Below are 19954 nucleotides of genomic sequence, written 5' to 3' on the forward strand. Positions count from 1 at the left end.
CATTGCAACGTACTACACAAAATACATGGCCCCAGAACAACCATTCTCAACTTTGCACTCAAATCCTCATAATGACTCATAACAACGATCATCCTGACCAGGGTATCATAAGTAATCACAGTAAATACTACACTATTTCGGATTTCAATAATATGTTCAAATCTTCACTTGATTCCACTGCAAGTCATGTTAATAATTCCCGTAGTAATTCCACAAATATATATATAGGAATGATGACACTAATTATAACCCCATTAAAGATTTTAGCTTATTCCACTGGAATGCTAGAAGCTTAACAAAAAATTTTGATTCATTTGAACTACTTCTTCTTTCTTTACAAAATTTTCCCTTTTCCGCAATCGGTATAACTGAAACTTGGCTAGGGCACACGTCTCCAAATTTGTTTAGCCTTGATAGATATAAAATATTTCGCTCTGATCGTAAGAGAGGTAGAGGGGGAGGGGTAGCCCTATATATATATATGTAACGAATTGCGAGTGAAAATAAGAACTGATATTGATATTGAAGGTTGTGAAAGCCTGTTTGTGGAAATCATCAATGATAAAATGAAAAATAAGATAATTGGTGTTATATACAGGCCACCAAATCATAAAACCGAAACGTTTTTAGAAAATTTTGATGAATGCCTCAATACGATTACACAAGAAAATAAGGAAATTTATATTATGGGCGACTATAATATTGACATGACGAAAATAGATACTTTAGCGGTAAAATTAAAAACTATTCTTTTTTCATATGCTTTCCATTCCCATATTGATAACCCAAGAAGAACATCCCAAACATCTAAAACCTTGTTGGATAATATTTTTTCTAATAACTTTTCTGTAAACAAATTCATTAATGGTATCTTATATTATGATATATCTGATCATTTACCGATATTCATTATTCTTCGTTATTCTGAAAACGTCAAAAGTATTTCAAAACCCAGGCCGATAATGTACAGAAAAGAATCAGACGAGAATATTGAATTACTTAATCTTGATTTAGTGAAGGAGAATGGCAAGAAGTGTATCTTCAAAATAACGCCGATAAAGCTTATGATATTTTCCTAGATAAACTTTTATATTATTATCGAAAAAACATTCCTTTAGTTAAGAAAAAAACACGTAGAAAGAACAAACATCCCTGGATTACAAAGGGAATCATCAATTCAATAAAAACGCGTAATAAATTGTATAAACTGGCGATTACTACCCACAATACAAAACATTTTACAGATTACAAAAAGTATAGAAATATACTCAGTAATTTGATTCGTATTTCTCGTAAAATGTATTATTCCGATAAGTTTGATAATCAAAAGGATAACGTAAATGGCTGATGGGAAACTATATGAAATAACAGGTAAAAATAATAAGGAAACATCGTCCGTTTTTTATAATGACAACAAAGAACTCACAAACCCTGATGAAATATCTGATGCTTTTAACTCATACTTCGTAAATATTGGCCCCCAATTAGCTTCAAAATTAAAAAACAAACATGCTCATTCAAACTTTACTGAATTTCTTCCAGCAAACTGCGACAAATCCCTTTTCTTTACCCCAACAGATGAGGAAGAAATACTGGAGATTGTTAACAGATTAAAGCCAAGTAGATCTAGTGGCCATGATGAAATAAGTGTTTATATACTGAAGAAAATAATCAAACAAATAACCACACCTTTATCTTACATTTTCAATCTTTCACTGTCTTCTGGAATATGCCCAAACTCATTAAAAATTGCGAAAGTAGTTCCAATTTTCAAAAGAAAAGACGACCCTTCTCTTTTAACAAATTATAGACCAATATCGTTATTACCTAGTATTTCTAAAATTCTGGAAAAAATTATTCATAAACGCCTGTACATTTTTCTTTATGTAAATGACCTACTTATACCTAATCAGTTTGGATTTAGAAAGGGCCATTCCACCGATTTAGCTATAATTCAATTGTTAGATAAGATTACTGAATCTTTTGCAAATAAAACACATTTTATAGGAATTTTCATGGATTTATCAAAGGCTTTTGATACCATAGATCATGATATATTAATTTACAAATTAAAAAGATATGGTATTCGTGGTTTAGCACTTTCTTGGATTATTGATCATTTATCCAACAGAAAGCAATATGTACTATTTAAGTCATCTAAATCTCCGAATTCTAATATTGTATGTGGTGTTCCCTAGGGATCAATTCTTGGCCCCCTATTGTTCCTTGTATATATTAATGATATAATAAATACATCAAAAACACTTAAATTTATACTTTTTGCGGATGATACTAATATTTTTTACTCCCATGAGAACCTCGAAACACTGTTTAATACTCTGAACACGGAAATAGACAAAGTCTCCCAATGGTTTATATGTAATAAATTATCCCTTAATGTCTCTAAAACAAATTTTATACGTTTCAAACCTACTGCTTCACAGAACATTAACAGCAGTTATTGATGGATTATCCTTAACTGAAGTAAGATCTACTAAATTTTTAGGAATCACAATTGACTCGAGTTTAACTTGGAACGATCACATTCATAATATCCACACGTCTGTCTCAAGAACTGTAGGAATTTTATATCGACTGAAAAACTTCATTTCTCAAAATTCCCTGATTATTCTATACAATGCATTGATCTTACCACGTATCACATACTGCAATATCGTTTGGGGAAACTGTGGCTCAACTAGAATTAATCCAATTCTTACTCTCCAAAAACGTGCTGTAAGCTTACCTTTGATTACCAATTCCCGTTACTTATCCCCATCCAATCCCCTATTTCGTCAACTAAAAACATTGAAAATTGAGGATCTTCACACCTTTCAAACTGCTGTTTTTATGTATAAATATACATTTAATTGTCTTCCAAAAATTTTTGATGGCTTCTTCACTCCAAATTCCACCGTTCATTCATATCCAACACGTCAGTCGTCCGATTACCATCTCGAAAACCCCACAATCATTTTAGCTCAAAAATCATTAAAGCACAATGGACCAGATATTTGGAATTCTTTACCCCCTAATCTAAAACAACGTACGTCGTTGAACATTTTCAAACGAGAACTAAAAAAACCCTCATAATCCAGTATACTTCTGACACATAAATATTCATACCACCTGGTCAACAAACACCCTAAACAATGAGTTCACGGCCATAACTGAAGTAACATTCACCTCATCACACTGATACACAAAATAACACTCAACGTACAAACCAAGATTCATCCCAACACAATGCACACCGCACTGCACCGCACGTCCTTCGCACAATTACTTCCCACTCAGTGAGTGGCAAGATTTTCTTTATGTATCTCCTCGTTGTGCCCTTTGCACAATTACCCCCCACTCAGTGAGTGGCAAGATTTTCTTTATGTATCTCTTTACCTGGGGCCATCTTCCTCGTCAAGCTTAGCTTATGATGATGGTCCCCTGCATTTCATTTTTATCATTTCCTATTGCTGCCTTTCATATGATATTCGTTCTTGAAAAAAAAAGAGAAAATGTACGTAAGATCCAAACGTTACGAATATTAGCTGTGTAAATGACTATGTAAGTATTTTGTTGATTTGTTGATTTGTATTGATTTTGAAATGCAGAAATAAAAACTGAACTGAACTGAACTGAATTCATCCATGCTTTTGTATTGTTATGTTTATAGTTTATGTATTTGTTGAAATGTGGAATATGGAACAATTAAGATAAACAAACATAGTGATGAAATACTACCAAACAATTCAGTTCACTATACAATCACAGTTCCACGTGAAATAATTACTTTTATTATCTCATAATTTATTTCAGTCTGAAAGAAGAGCTTTGCTTTCAAGCCATATTTTATCGTCATCAATATTCTCCTTCCTCCCTCGATCTCCCCGCTCATTGTTTTTTCTTTGTCGCTGTATATGATACTCATCTTTAAATTCCTGTAGTTTCCATTCTTTTGTCTTAATCTTCTTATCCGGTAAAAAAAAGTCTATCATCTTCATTGCCACCACGATTACGTTTATCATCATCATCATCATCATCATCATCGTCATCGTCGTCGTCGTCGTCATCAATACCATCACCCTCGTCGTTATCATCATAACAATATACAAAGAACTAAGTAACAAATTGATACTTTAAGGGAGTGGCTAGGGGAACTGATCAGTTGGAATCAGTGGGAATGCTAGGGGATGATAGTTCCAATTCTTGTGAGTTTCATTCAAGAGTACATTATATATCTATTGTTGTGTGAAAATTATTTGCTTCAGAATGGTCTCATTATTATTCAAGTAATGTGCAGTTTAATGGTTCCAGGCTAGCATGCCTGTACAGTGACGGGTCATTAAACTGCACATTACTTGAGTATGAGACCGTTCTGAAGCAAATAATTTTCACACAACAATATATATAGGGCCTATAATGTACTCTTAAATGAATCCCATAAGAATTGGAACTATCATCCCCCAGCATTCCCACTGATTCCAACTGATCAGTTACTAGCCATCCCCTTTAATAGCCGGTGCCATAAATTCAAAGTAAGCTTATCGGAATCGACCGCGAAATATACATGACTGATTGTAATGTCTCGAGCCATCACATAATGAGGAAGAATGACTCACATTTATACATGTACTTCCACATTGCCCTTATGGCTATTATAATGTTGTTGTTAACTAATTTCCTCCGAAAAAAAAAAAAAAGCCTGAGGAGTCCTGTTCGCAGTTGACTGGGACTTTAGTATACAATTCATCTGGTAAAACGGCTTAGTGACTTTGACATTGTTGTCCACATGTCCCTATCTTATTAAAACCAACAACAACAAGAACATCACTGACGTCACTTCTAGGTTGGTTAGGGGAAGATCCCGAAAGCAAGTTTGAAAGGATCGAAATTGTTATAACAGACACGGCTTTTTGAATGAACACTTCGGATACCTATACCGCGCGGCCACGGAAATAAAGAAACCTTATTGTGCAGCTGCATGCATACAATGTCATATAAGGAGAAGTCATACAATGTCATTCACAGACGCGTGGCTTCCTCGTATAGAGGGAGGCTTCCATTTCCCCTTTACAAAGAAGATTGTGCCATTAAGGCCAGCTACTGGGTGTTTCAAAAAACATTTCCCACTTTTGATCATTAATAGTTCAAAAACTATTCATCCAATGATACTGACATTGATATGAGTAATAGCTGGATAGTGTACAATTTGGTTGAAGGTAATTTGGGTGTGAAAACATAAATCAGTTTCATTAAATCTAAGATTGATTTTGAAGTAAGGTTTCAGATTTTGGTCAAATTTTAACCCTCTGTACAAAAATTTAACTTCGCACAGAAACCAATGATGTGTATGTGAGTGTGTGCTGACAAAGGCCCTGAACAATGGGCATGCCTGAACCACCTGTTGACTAGACGTCAGTCTCGCGCTCCCTGGCACATGAATGCTTAATCAATAATTCATTTGGATTGCCCTGGGCACTGCTAGTCTGAATTCATGCACGGTAAAGTGCTTGCAAACACCACTTTTCATTCCAGCTGGCACTCATTTTCAAATTTTGCTTCACATATCACTAAATTTGGGATATAAATAAGCATAAATGATCTTCAGTTCCTCATTTTAATACAACTGTCTACTAATTAAATAGTCTGACAAATTTTTCGCTTTTTCGATAAAAAGAGATCATTTTTGGTAAAGAGTTCAGCAGCATTTATCATTGGGGCGATTTGTTTCACATTAGATTTATTTAAGGCTCCATATACACAAGTGTATATATACTCTAATTGATTTTCTTTGCTTCCTGTCACCACGTTTACGATAGAACAGAAGGTATTCATTGTAATTTCGCGACTCAACGACAGTATCGGCAGGCGTTTGACTTTACACAGATACGGCCAGAGGCTGAATAAAGACTAGTTGTGATAATGGAATTTCTCATGAATAAATAATGAAGCATTCAAACCCTGGCCATTGTTCAGGACCATTGTCAGGGTGTTAACCACACACTCCCATACACACCCATTGACCCCTGTGCAAAGTGAAATTTTGTACAGAGGGTTGAAAATAGAGCAAAGTCTGGAACCTAACTGTGAAATTAATCAGGGATTTCATGAAATTGATTTATGTTTTCATATTTAAACCACCTTTAACCAAATTGTACACTATTCAGCTATCACTCATATCAATGACAGTGTTATCTGATATATATTTTTTTAATTATTAAGAATCAAAAGTGGAAAATGTTTTTTGAAACACCTAGTATATCCACACAATCACATCACAACAGCCATTATCACAGAGCACCATACAGTGAAAGAAGCTTTACAATGTGCAGGATAATCATCAGCATGGGGCTTGGACATCTGTTATTTGTCGTTGCTCATCAGCACACACATACACACTCACACATACACACAGGATATATATTTAGTTAAAACTGAGCAAAGTTTTCCTTTTTCCTTATTTCAATATTATATATGATTTATAAATCGTACCAAGAGTTTGAATGAAAAAAAAAAAACAACAACACACAGGTTATATATTATCAATTTTTATTGAGATAATATTTGAGATTTATAAGCTGCTGAAAAGCAAAATGAAGTGATAATAAGAGGTGATGATTTTACTGATATCTTCAAAAATATTTCGAGTTAAGTAACGAGTGCACTATCATGGAAAAGTATTTATTTTTGTCTATTTGATGAAGACCTTACCCTGAGCTTTGTGAAAATGGCGCTAATCAGGCTTTGCATTCAAATTCTAGATAATATTTGAATAAATTGTGACAATTATGATTTATATTAGGGCGTATCCGGACAAGAGAAAGAGAGAAGGAGGCGGGGGGGGGGGGATTGAGGGAACGGGTGATATTGGAGAGCGGTTCATGCCGTAAAACATGAGCTATACCTCCTATTAGTATTCTTGCCCTCTGGAAAAAATCCTAATCATCGTGGCCATTTCCCCATTCACAAACTTATTGTTAATGCTAGATACAATTTGCATCAGCTATGATATCTCTGACCGAATGAAGAGTGCTTTTGTTCCATACTCTTGACGATTTCACGAGAAAACCACACAAACACGCTTTCAATGACATCATCATCATTATTATCATTATCACCGTCATTATCATCACACGCATCGCCACAATCGTCTATGATATCTTACAGTTTGGTCCATTTTGTTTACAAACATTATTCATTTGTTGATACACGAGTAATGTCAACATAGTTAGCTGGTAATTCTATCATGTTTCTGATGATGATTATGATAATGGTAACGGTATACAGATAATGATATTAAGGCAATGATAATAATTATAACAGATACAATGAACAAAGTCATGCTATAAAGCTGTTAATCACACACATTTTCCCAAACAAACAAAGCAAAATAATTAATTGAAAGCCGTGTTTATTGTGGCCAAGAGTCACAATCCTTTCGCATGCACCTTTATATTGCCCATGCTTGGTACAAAATAGATTAAAATCTTTTTAAAATGGATCTAATCACAAGAAAAACTGGCTCTCTTGCAACCTTGTTTCCACGCTGCCATCACGTAAAGCACTTGCACACAATTTTGGTGTAACATACACTGTCGGAACTGTGAATTGATTGCTCGTCTTTAACAATCATTTATCGCTTTCAGCAACTCCGATAGCACCATTTTGAAAAGGTCGACTGTCAATAGGATCAAACAAACAGGAGCTACATTCACCATATTTCAAATATCTATCGATGGACTGTTAACAATTGACAACTGTGTGACCGAGTTGTCATCTTATAGGCCGTACATGTCTCCTTGTTATGTAATCGCTGAATATTTAATTACCGACACTCAGTGCGTTGGCAGGAAGAACGGGGACCCCTTTTAATCGATATGTGCCCATATACGGCAGGCTGCAAGACAACAAAGACATTATAGAATATTTTTTAAACAACCTTAGCAACAATGCAGAGAGAGGCCCTATACTTGCTAACTTTTCCTGTGTCAGGGATTTTGTGCAGTGTGTACGATGCGATGGTTTTTTTTTTTCTGTGCCAAAAATGCACCCACAGCACACAGGTGCTCGTGAAAGGCCGATCCTTTCAGAATTTAGCAATGTAAGTTGCTTATTTCCCGGAGAAGCGGGAGTTAACATATTTGCAGTTTTAAAGGTAGGGAATCCCATTTGCATGCCTTAAATGAAGAGTTGTATAAATACAGTGGTATGTTGAAGAGAGTATCATTTTAGAAACTCCCATAAAGTATTGAAAGTGGAAGGTAACATTTAGTACATTTTTTTGACCGTTAGATTTTGAATTGAATTTTTTTCGGGGCTCACCGTAAATTCCAGTACATTACTAGGCTACCTTTGCAGACCCATGCACTGCGTGTGTGTCCATCATGTATATTTTGTGAAGAAAGTTCATCAAAACTAACTAAATACATTCTTGCCGCACACTCTATATGTTATTACATCAGCTCTTATACTTTTAGATTTGTGTTTATAGATAAAAAAATACAGAAGACTGCAACAAAAAGGCTTAAGTGTGGCTGACACACAGAACTACTGAGTAGTTGAGTTTTGTGCATTATTCAAATTGTAGATAACTGTTGACTTCCAAATTTCTCAGCAGTGGCCTAAACAAGTCCCCTGAGGTTCATATTTAATGTTTTGCTGCATTTTGGGTGGTCTGTAAAAGGTACCCCCTACCTTTAAGGCCAGCTGAAACTTCCTTCTCCTTTCTAGCAATTGCAGGGTAATCTAGTATCACTAGGTCTGCCCCTTTTAATTGAAACCCTTTTAAAGGAAAGAACAAGGGCCCCATTCAATTCAATTGTAAGTTTATAGGCTTCTTCCAAATGCCAGAATATAATCATATCATGATTTATCTCTCTGTACATTTACGTATTATATACTGCATAATCACACTTGTGGTTTTCACCCAGGAGTGTTCACATCAGAATAACGAGTAATACAAAACGTAAAGCATTTGTAATTAAGTCAGTCAATTAATAGGCAGTGACATGCAAACATACATTATACATTATGAAAAAAAACCCCGGGAAATGTCTCGTACACGAATTAAAAACCACATTGCTGTTGGGATCACAAAAATTTATAAATATATAGAAAGCAGACATATCTTTATCGAAACATAATAGGGAGGTTTGTTGAAAATGTAATAGCAGTGTTATATTCCCGTGTTCCTGTTTGGTTACCAAATGTCAACAGTAACCATTATTTTCATTTGCAATGTAAAGAGAATGACATCAAGATGAAGAAGAGGATTGAAGTATAAAATGTAAAAGTTATGGAAATTACAAGACATGGATTATGAGCAAGTGCCATTTTCCTGGGTTATTCATCGAGTGTTGTAACTTAACTGGCGAGAGACGGGGGGGGGGGGAGGGGAAGCGATGGGAAAATCACATTAAATATTAGTCTTTAGATTCCACGGGAAACTCAGCAGGGTGGTCCACAATTATTTTAAATTTGTCGCAAGCTCAGAATCTGAGAATATTGCAGAAATTGTAAGTGCGCGGAGCGCACATCAAGCTCGTATAGTACGCAACATTTCGCAGCCTATCTCTCTTTCTGCTGCTTACATTCAATGTACTCTCTCATGTTCTGCACACAAATATCTCAGTACCGGAAATAAGATATATATATAGTCTGATGTTTCTTATGTTTTGCACATGTTTTACACATGTGTGAATATATTTTATTTTGAGCTTGTTGCAATTTTTGAGACTGTTGCACAACATGTTGCTGGCGGCTTTTGAGGGTGTTGCACAACATTTGAGGATGTTGCACAAGAATTTGAGCATGTTGCAGCAACATGCTGTTCGAAAATCCCTAGTGGACCACCCTGAACTGTGACTTGGCGAGTTAGACCACTGGGTTTGAGATTTTATTTCAATCCCTGCTATAAATTATAGTTCCACAAAATTTGACCAGTTTCAGGAATCTGTAATTGTTTGCCTCTAAGATACAGTGAAAGACAATGTATGTAGTGCAGTGATAGTATCGCGATTCGAATCATCTTGCTCTGCTTTTGGGTAAGCTATAGTCGTTTTCAGATGAACAATATTCTTTCAGATCGAAAAAAATACGGGTTTAAAATGAATAGGTTAAAATGGATTTCTTTTACTCTGGTCTAAAGGTATGTTAGATATAAAATAAAACTAGAAAACGCATGAACATACCAAACACTGGAGTTACGAAGTAAGCATAGTGTACAGCTATTCTACTCGTCAATTTTAATTGCTACCATGACATGTCACGATATTGTAAGAGTTTACTTTGGGCATTAACATCAAGTTTGTTATAATTATTGAGTTTATCTCCACAGAAGCATTCTCTTCTGCCTGATTCTCGGAGAAATTATCTATATTCATGGCATACTCGCAAGAAGACCAAGTGTACTGTTGTACCCATTCAAATGTTGTTCATCTTCTTAAAGCGATAATTCTTTTCTCCTTGTTACGAAATAAGGACTTCCGCGTTCTCACAACTCACAACGGTTTCAACGTGAAGACAGTAATTTGGGGGCGTGGTCGGCTTCATTGCGGTTATGTTCAGGTTTGTGTGTACACTGTACTAGTATCCGTGTACTGCATGTGTAGCCACCTACGAGGTACACTCACTTTTCCCTATGTGTTTGTGCGTTTTCATAACGATAAAAACTGCGATTGCGCGCGCAGGGTGTAGTCGCTCGTTCATTCATTCATTCGATGGGGTGGATGTGGATGGCGTGATTCTGCGTGCATGCAGCATATAAGGGAGACACGTACACGCGTCTTGTTTATTTCTATGAACTTGACACGCGCGCGCTGGCGAGGCTCGTCTATATCGTGTTATGGTTCTACTTCGAAAGGTCAGCAGACAAGCTGGGGAAATAAGAGTGTTATGTGCTGTGTGATGTGAAAGCTAGCTGACTCTCTCCACGCGTGTATTCCGCCCATGAAATTGTAACGTGTACTACTGTTGAGTTCGTGTTCGAAACAGCTCCACCGTAGCTCGCCCGATCGACTTTGTGTGTGTTTTAATTGTGTGTGTAACGTGTGTTCGTGTGTCTCAGTATAGGGAATGTACGATCGGCGGACGAGCGATCGAAACCCCATCATCTATCCATCCGCCGCGAGCTTCCGAGACAACCAAGGAAGATAGCATCCTACGCCTAACGAGATAAGTGATCCTCACGAAAAGATGACTGTTAGATGACACTGGATTTGTTGGAATTTAAGAAAGGAATTTACTCATGGCAAGGACTTCACTTGAGCACGAACACGACGAAAAGTGCGTGTCGAAATGCAGATATTCACGTAAGTACAAGCAGCCTAAAAATGCCTACTTCTCAAGACATGATCGTCTGCGTCCATAGGCCTAGCAGGAGTACCGGCGTTCATGTTGCGTGTGTTCTTGTGTACCGTGTGTTATGGTATGGTGTGTTTGAATCGGAGCAGGTGAGGGTATGAGGACGGCCGGGTGAAAGTTTTTGCTGTATAGCTACGTGCGTGAGATACAATCGCTTCCGCCTGCGAGTGTACCTTACATGATTCTGTGATGTTGTGCGTGTATTAACTGGGCTAAAGCTTTTAGAGTATAACAAACAAATGCATGGATTTCCTACTATATTCCAATTTCTGTCGTAATCGTTGAGACTCAATAGAAGAGTGCAAGGCCAAGGAAGCTTTGCAAATACAACTAATAAATGTCAATGCAATTGTACATGTACCATGTCAATGTGCAACGCAGAGCTGAAATGATTCATTAGTGGAATCAGATTCAGAGACGATCCTTAATTTCACACAAGATGAGATACCGACATCCTTTTACCATTTGTGACTCACTTTTGAGATGTAGAACGTTCTATCATTACACTGTGTTAGATAGGCCTGTGTTTTCCGCTGTTTTGATTTACCGCTGACCTCCAGCGACCATGCTCGATTAAGCGAGAACTGCAAGGAGAACCTAGTACAGTAGATATCTACAGTAGAACCGTTGCTATAATAGATGTTTATCCTATATTAAACACTTGAAGCAGAGACGTGACTACTGAATTGGCACCTTGTCAACAAATTGCAGACTACTCCGACTAAATCTAGCTCTCTTATAGGAATTCCTGTAGTAAAAGAGACAAAGCATGTGAATGTAGTCAGGACAGGGGCCAGGACTAAGGAGGTAAGTACTTTCCTGAAGCTTCCTAATACAATAGTCCAACTCGTGACATGACTTGTTCCAGAGCATGGACATGAGCACGCTAAGGTCAGGCGACTTTCTACTGTCGAAGCATAGGCCCGCTGAGATGTCAAATTCACCGCTTCGGTGATACTCAATGCGGTTATCGCGACATTCAGATCTTCTCCTGACGGCAATAATTCATTCCTCCTTGATTTATTTTTTATTTGTATTATTATTATTATTATTATTATTATTATTATTATTATTATTTTTTTTTTTTTTTTTTGGGGGGGGGGGTGCTTTTGTTGATTCTGCAATGTGAATGTTATCAAGATCTTTGCACTATCCGGAAGACGACGGACATAATCGCATCCTCAACTTCGTCCAATACAAGGATTTATTCTTTCTATTAATACTTATTTAAAGTTTTTGAATTACAGTTGTATCACGGGCTCCCGAGGCTTTGGACAAAAATGGATATAAATTATTGCAAACAGAATCTAGCTCAAGCACCGTTGTTATTGGTACAGTGCATGTATTCTGTGTATACTCCATGCCTGTGTGTGTGTGTGTGTGTGTGTGGGGGGGGGGGGGGGGGGGGGGCTAACGTTAGAGAATAATGTAAAGGCCTCCAATCGAAATGTATACACTTCTTTTCCGAGTACCGGTACTATACTTCATGGTAGACATGGATGCTGGTCACTTATAACTCATTGCTTTTCATTTGAAATGTATCATTGAGGTAAACATTTTTTTTTTTTTTTTAAAGCGTGCATTGCATAATCACACACTTTCGTCAGAAGCAGGGGAAAAATACAACTTTTGTTTTAACTCAGCTGTTCAAATTAGATCGACTTGACATTAGAAATTGCATACATTTTATATATAAAATGTACATTTGCACTTCATCTGTTCTTTCAACCCGGATGCGAAATGACTTATCATCTACACACAAAATCCAGTGACAGCGGAAAGACCGCGAACCGAGGACTATTTTCCGTCCCTTTTCAACGAAACGGAGGGGTTTTTGAAAAAAACCCAAACAAAACAAACAAACAAAACAAACAACAAACAAACCTACTATCGGAGGCGTCGGGGCCAGCAACTTAACCGCAAACTCGAAATGAGACAGACTGTATTTGTTTTGTATATTCAAATGGATCAAAAATTTATTTAAAAAAAAGGGAAAATGAGGCCAGAAGTTGTGTGATATGATTGATGCAATGTTGTGGAGGGATGCTGACCGTACGAAGCAGCGCGCGATGTCACAATTGCTTTGTGATGTCACAAGTATTTTGCTTTGTGACATAATTATGTATACTGAGTGGTTTGTACTATTTTGGTAATGTGATTGTCGTCATAAAAAGTGACATCAATTAACCACTGAGTGTCGAAAATGCCAGCATTCTGAAATAGTTGAAGAATAGGCCTGCATCATGTAGAACTATTTCAACCAATCACTATACCTCGAGGATAAATTTTTGATCCCAAATGTATTATCGCGAAGTTTTCTTTGTGACTCATACCGTAATAACGGCAATTAAATAATAATAATAATAATAATAATAATAATAATAATAATAATAATAATGATAATGATAATAATAATAATAATAATAATAATAATAATAATAATAATAATACCAATTTGTGTAATGTATTCGATTAGCCCGGCAGTGTTGCCTAAAATATAAGTAATGACTTACTGGCGTTTGGCACCGCCTCGATCTTCAAATCTTGCTATCTAGATGAATCCGACTTCAGATCACTGTAACCTATGCCAGCCATAACATAACTGGGGGCTTCCAAAGAAGAACAAAAACACATTCAATGGGTTATGCAATGGGTCAGGGGCGTTGCATACATGCCAGTGCATAAATAATCTGTTGTTAGGCATACGTGAAGCAACCCAGGTAGAAATTACCATAAAAACACAGTAACCAAACCGAATTGGCCTATGGGAGATGAGACGAATGTGGCTATTTTCATGGAAACGCTGCCAGGGATGCTTTCGAAGGGGACAAAAGGAAACGAAGGGATTACCGGAACACTTCCCGGGGGACAGTTATTGAACATCTGCGCCTGTTGTCAAACAAAAGCCCGGAATGATTTGAGGGATTTTCGGTTCCCATGTGTGTGTAAATAATAATAAAAAAAAACAACAACAACAGAAGACCCTCTCCTCGTTTAAGTTGACTTTTAGTATAGGGTGAGTATAACAAATGAGAAGAAAAAGTCACTGTATGAATAAAATTTGACAAAGGGCTTAGAAAATCGCAGAACTGAAAAGAAAAGTTGTGCAGTTTGTTTTTCAAGAGACGGCTATACCGATCGTGGTTGTGTTATGCAAATTAGACAATTTTACCATTAACTTCTTTAACATATAAGGCAATAACATTTCTCAAATTATAACGCCTCCCCTTTTATGATATAATCATTCCTTACACCTGGTACTAGAACAATTACTTTGAGGCTGAAGGCCTATATCATGTCATCTTCTTGAATGGCGTGCGTGTGTGTGTGTGTGTGGGGGGTGTGTGTATGTGGGCGGTTTGTCGATAAGTGAGTCTTCCTTCATTCATTCCCTACCCCCTCCATCTTTTTCATCATGTGCATAGTTTTGCATTTGCTCCTGTAAAGCAACCATATAAATTCTATCCACAACATAACCCTGCGCCTAATTCTAATTCTCACACCAAACTACTAGTATAAAACCTCTATATATGTCCCAACCCTAACCCTATTATGTAAAGTCTATGGGGAAAATAAAACCGGAGCAATTGTCGCAGGAGCAAATGTCGTGTCACCCATTATCCCTGCACCTCCCTCCCCCAGCCCCCCTCGGGACTTCTTGTGAATAATACATTAGCGATGCCACGCGAGGTATCACCGCATCCTGAACGAGGAACACCTACGGTACCCCATGGACCTGCTGTCTCTATAAAATACCAATGTTGAATGCACTCGTATCGTTGGCTTCGTGCCAATGCTGACGCACAGTTGTGGTTCGTGGTTTGGCCTCTATGATATTGATAATCCGAAAAATGATTAATTCCATTCAGAAACCTGCTCCGTATTTCGTGTAATTTGCTTTGTCATTCATTCTTAAGCGAAATCTTCAAGCAAAAACAACAACAATAGCAACACCACCACCACCACCAACAAGAACAACGACAACGCAGTATAATTCAAAACGACAGTACAATAAATTGTCCGAATCTGGAGGTCCTATACTGCGACATATGCATTTGACAAGAAATTGTGTGAACCGGAAAATTGTTATTGCTATAATTTTGCGTTGTGAGACTCACAAGTAGTTAGGCTTATACTAGGCCGCTGACACCGGGTGTGATTAGTAAGGCATATTTTACAATTATGCAATGAAGGCGGAGAAGAGAAGAATAAGGTGACAAACGGGTATCCGTCGTATTTCTATAGTATAAAAGACACTGCAGGGTTTTGTCTTCCATGGTGCTTATTGAAAAGAAATGACACAGATACTGACAGAGCAAACTAAATAACCAGCCATACTCTCAAAGAAAGAACATCCCGACCGTGGTGACACAGGAGGAAACGTGCATGTTCTACAATAGCCGCTCTTCAATCTTTCTTTTTCTTCAGTTGTCTACTCTATATTACGAGGTCACATGTAATTTGGAATACATCATGACATGAAACCATAATATTTTATACAAACCCGTGGTTGTCATGTTGTCATGGTGTTCTTGCAGTATTACAATGCGAAGTACAATGTATTTGATTTACGCAGTATGGGGTAAAATCGTGATGCTTCCCAATAGATATTATTGAGCGGTTATAATATGCATTCATTTTGCTGCTTATGCGAAGTATGATGAATTGCATTCAGCCAATGCTGTTCATGGCTTTGGCGATTCTCCGCATAAACCAAGTTCTACTCTGTCATAAAAGCCAAAAGATTTTGTGCATGAGTGTGCAAAGACCTCATTTCTGAAGTTAAGCTTCTTAACCGTTGTAGTTGTTGTCGTTGTTTATTCATAATTAATTCGTATTCTTAGGTTGTATAGCTCTTTTCCTATATTTCATTTACGAGTATACAAGCCTGCAATGTGGTGTTCGTAATTTGATGACATCTATAACTTTTCACTCAAAAGACACACTTTTATGATAGACTTTATGAAAGGGATTTTACTTCTCTTTGAAAATCTCTCATAGCTACATTATTATGAGCGACTCTGGTGGCCATTCTGAAATTTATATCAAGACTTTTATGTGATGACTTCATGAAATGGTCCCCAGATATATTATGACACTCATTTTCAGTACAGTTTCGCGAACAGTGAAATACAATGAACATCAAACAATAACTACATCAATATAACTTGAGTAACGAAAAGCGATCACTGTTTTGGTGTAATTATCGCTATCATTACCATCATCATCATCACCACCACCACCACCTTCACCGTCATCATCATCGTCGTCATCATCATTACCATCGTTGTGAAGTATTATAGTACAGTTTTGTACATGTATATTTGTACAGGCCTATATATACTATAGTACTAGCCACGATGAATAACGAAAAAGTGCGTATCGATTGAGAGATTATGCTGGTGGTCCTGATGCAACGAGGAAATTTGACTGTTGACACTGCATGGTCAGGAGGTCATTTCACAATAAGATAAGCCCTTAGAGATCAGTTTATGACAGTTAATTTCACTACCTGAAGAGAGATTGGAAAAAAGAGAAGTTTAGCAATCTGAATGCTTATATCTTATACAGTGTACAATTTTACAACATAATGAAGTTATGTGGACTGACTTTAGAGTTTAAAGATGGGGACGAGTAAATGGGTGAAGACGACGAAGAGAGTAGATGTTTCACTGAAATCCATCCCCCCCCCCAAAAAAAGGTGGCATTGTGTACTTTCCTTAGATGATTTCACTATAGTTGAATGGTACAGTATATTTGATGTCTTGAGACTGCATGCGCACGTTCGTTTATCAAGAAAGCTTTGATGTAATTGCAAGTAAGTTATTACGCAACACTGCAGTCTTATTTTTTTTTTTAGACTAAAGGACGCATTATATGGTAGCCTCTTCACAGAAGCTTTGACCAGGGAGATGCACCTCCCTGCTTTGACTCCCCTCTCCGAAATTTCCTTATAGCCACTGATATACCATAAGTTTGTTTATTAGGCATCCATCTTTATTATCAATTTCAAAAGGGATATCGTCATATAGAATGATGAGTATTATCTCGCCCAACATGTCCAGCAAAAGGCATTGCCTGCGTGTGCTTCCGGACAGGGCCTCGAATTATTTTGTTATTAAGAGTAAACAGAGTCCATCTCCAAGTGATACACGTGCATGTACCATGAATTTATTTGCACAGTTTAGCCTCATTTCAAGGCAGTTCATTAAAAAAAATACGATGTTGATATAATAATGATAATACCCATCCTTAGTAGGCCTACAAATGGTACAGTCATTATACTCTTTTCAGATTTGTGTTATGAGATGGATCCTCTACAGATAAATTGTATACTTTCCGCAACAACATGCTGCCATCATTTATCATGGCATGATAGGTTCCTTGCTCGGTGATTGGACTTTTTTTTCAGTAAAAGTTTTCTCACCTCGTGCGATGGACCAGCCTGGGCTAATTTGAGGGACAATGTATTATGCGGGTACAAATGACAGTGACAAAATGCTGGTATGTATGACAGTTTGTTTTTCCATCTGTGTATACATAAACATGTAACTTATCAGGTCAAACTGCAAAAATTATCTTCCTGTCACCTTTGTATTGGCAACTCTGGATTTCACTGCACACTATGTACAATGTAACGGAAATTAATGTAATGATAATTTGTTCGTGATGGAACTGCATGATTGAATTCGTGGAATCTGTCTGATCTTGTTATATATATTGCCAATTTTTTTTTTCAAAGTTACTGCAACTGAAATGATTACTTAAAATAATAGGATGATCTGTATGAAGGGGGCTCAAATGCAAGAGTATTTTAATGATGTTCTACCTTTAAATGAAACTGTAACTACTAATATTTATTCGAAATTTATGGTAAAGTGATATAACGCCAAACTGCAGAAATTTGGGCGTTTTTAATATCCGGACAAACCAAAAAGGTGATTCAAACACTGGCAGATGATTATGAGTAGACCTATGGTATACCCACTGGTGACTATAAAGTGCGTGTTGCAGGCACGTATCACTACGTTTTCTTGATGATAGAAGTTGACAGACAATCATGGAATTCAAAGAACCAATGGGTATTTTGTAGAGCCTTTTTACATAAAGGTGTCTCCTGTTATCTATATAGCAGGAAGGAGTGTCTATGTTGTTAATATTGCTTTGCAGTGAAAATGTGTTATTTACTCGTAACTGCAAAGAAACATCCTGTCCCTGTATAGATGAGATCCTCGTCTTTGTGTTATAGGCCGTTAATATTTGTGCTGCTGCTGCTGATTTAATGCTGCTGATATTTGATTAAACTGATAAAGAATTAATATAACTACAGTGTATTTCAAAAATTAATACCGAAAATGATGATTGATAACGATGATGTTGTAAAAAGCACAGAAAATACGGCCATTCGATGCTACATATCCTCAATAAAAAATATGTAGTTGAGTATTTATTTAGCGCCTTCTCTACTGTATACAAAGCGCTATGCAGATGTCATCGCTGGTCACCATAGAAGATAGAATATACATTATTATTTCCTTCATGGTTATGAATTACAATTTTCAACGTCAGGAGCCACATGACTTTAGTAGCATGTCATTATTTTTCATGGAAACCCGGAATGAAAAGAAAAAAAAATGTATTGGCGTAGTGATCATGATTGCGTAAGATTCAAGCAAGTATGAGCTAATGAGTGACACGTGTGTGAAAGTGACAGGAAAGATACTGAGGAGAGTGAGAGTTAGAGAGAAAGAGAGAGGGAGAGAGGGAGAGATTGAGAGATTATAGACGAATATGAAACAAACGTTAATTACTAGTAGTTCTCCGTGCTACTGCGGAGTCACATCAAAATTTTTAATAGATGACTAATCGAGCCATACGTCATTTCTCGTTATATGGACGCCATGTATGCTGCATCAATAATCACATACAGGGTGTGTGTGTGTGTGTGTGTGTGTGCGTGTCTGTATGGTTAGGGATGCGGTGGCATGGGGAATGCGATCTTCCGCGATTATGCAATCATTTTTCTGATGGTCCGATACATCAGCGGTAGAATCCTTCTGCTGTGGTTCATCGCACTTTGCTCTGCCTAATCATCCTGTGCAGCACGCATAGCCCCACAGTCCTACATTTCACGATGAATTTTCCCAGGTTTCTTTCATCATGGGTGATATACTCCCTGGACTATCACAATCCATCAACTCATATTATGTATTATACTGCAGTATTTTGGATAACAAATTTATCCTCTCGTGATTGGCTGAAAGAGCTTCACGTGATTATGTATATTTTCAGCTATATCAGAGTGTTGGCATGTTTGACACTCCAGAAAGTACTACAATATTTGCAAAATGACGTCGCTCCTTTGATGACATTTTGCAAATACTTAAGTAGTGTGTATACTACAGTGTATTTGCAAAATGATGTCACAGTTAAAGCATTTTTGAAATTGTGCGCAGCATTGCACTGTCACTCTGTGAAATGTAACAATTTTTAACAATTGCCACGTCACAAACCAATTCTGACGTCGCGCACTGCATATATGCGTCGTACCGTTTGTAACAATTCCAAAAAAGTGACGTCACAAAGCAATTTTAAC

The 19954-nt window shown here is 37.0% G+C and overlaps 1 pseudogene; it reads left to right on the forward strand.

Moving 5' to 3' along the window:
• The first annotated feature begins 10923 nt into the window (after positions 1 to 10923).
• LOC139740514 (solute carrier organic anion transporter family member 4A1-like) overlaps positions 10924 to 19954 on the forward strand; it is a 60475-nt pseudogene continuing 51444 nt past the window's right edge.

This window comes from Diadema antillarum, unplaced genomic scaffold (genome assembly GCF_040938485.1).
Source record: "Diadema antillarum isolate AM-2024a unplaced genomic scaffold, OU_Dant_1.0 seq00000857_RagTag, whole genome shotgun sequence".
NCBI lineage: Eukaryota > Metazoa > Echinodermata > Echinoidea > Diadematoida > Diadematidae > Diadema > Diadema antillarum.